Here is a 1,136-nt window from a genome sequence, read left to right on the forward strand (position 1 = left end):
AGCATAGTTAGACCTACTGTAGCTGCAAATACTTTTGAACTAAAACCTAACACTATTCAGATGATACAGTAATTTGTTCAGTTTGATGGTTTGCAGGATGAAGATCCCAACGCTCACTTAGCAAATTTTCTGAAATTTTGCGATACATTCAAAATCAATTGCGTTTCTAATGATGCCATTCGTCTTCAGTTATTTCCTTTTTCATTGAGGAACAAAGCTAAACAATGGTTGAACTCATTACCACGAGGGTCAATTACTACTTGGGAACAAATGACCGAGAAATTTTTACTAAAATATTTTTCGCCATCTAAAACGGCTAAATTATGTAATGATATCTCTTCTTTTGTGCAGATAGATTTAGAAATACTTTATGATGCATAGGAGAGATACAAGGACTTACTGAGAAGGTGCCCTCACCATGGGTTACCACTTTGGCTGCAAGTACAAACATTCCACAATGGTCTGAATCCCTCGACTCGGCAAATGGTTGACGCAGCTGCTGGCGAAACCATCAACAACAAAACACTTGAAGAGGCTTATGAATTCATTGAAGAAATGTCACTGAATAACTATCAGTGGCAAGTCATGAGGACTAAGCCAACAAAAACAGTCAGTGTTTATAACGTCGACTCAGTTACTATGTTGTCAAATCAAGTAGAACTTCTCAATAAAAAGATTGATGGTTTACTTGGTTCTACGCAGGTACATCCAGTAATAAGGTGTGACTCTAGTGGAGGAGGTGTGCATACAGAATATCAATCCTTCAATCCCACAACCGAAGAGGAACAAGTCAACTATATAGGTAACAATAACTTTAGATCTCAAAATAACCTATACAGTAATACTTATAATGTAGGTTGGAAGAACCACCCAAATTTTTCCTGGGAAGTCAAGGGAATCAAAAGCCACAAAATCCTCAGGGTTTTCAACAGCCACCTTACCAACAAGAGAAGAAACTGAACCTTGAGGAGATGCTCTCAAAATTAATATCAATGTTAGAAACCCGTTTCCAAAATACAGAGACAACACTTAAAAATCAACAAGTATCGATCCAAGGGCTCGAAACTCAGATAGGCCAGCTATCCAAACTAATCTTCGAACGACCACAAGGTACCTTACCAAGTAATACTGAACCT

General features: G+C 37.9%; 1 non-coding gene across 1 annotated transcript; it reads right to left on the bottom strand.

Annotated features, from left to right (window-relative positions):
• Positions 1 to 318: 318 nt before the first annotated feature.
• LOC121207425 (small nucleolar RNA R71) lies at positions 319 to 425 on the bottom strand. The gene has a single exon (XR_005902516.1). It is a non-coding gene; the product is annotated as a small nucleolar RNA R71 (small nucleolar RNA).
• Positions 426 to 1,136: the final 711 nt, after the last annotated feature.

This window comes from Gossypium hirsutum, chromosome A09, assembly GCF_007990345.1.
Source record: "Gossypium hirsutum isolate 1008001.06 chromosome A09, Gossypium_hirsutum_v2.1, whole genome shotgun sequence".
Classification (NCBI taxonomy): Eukaryota; Viridiplantae; Streptophyta; class Magnoliopsida; order Malvales; family Malvaceae; genus Gossypium; species Gossypium hirsutum.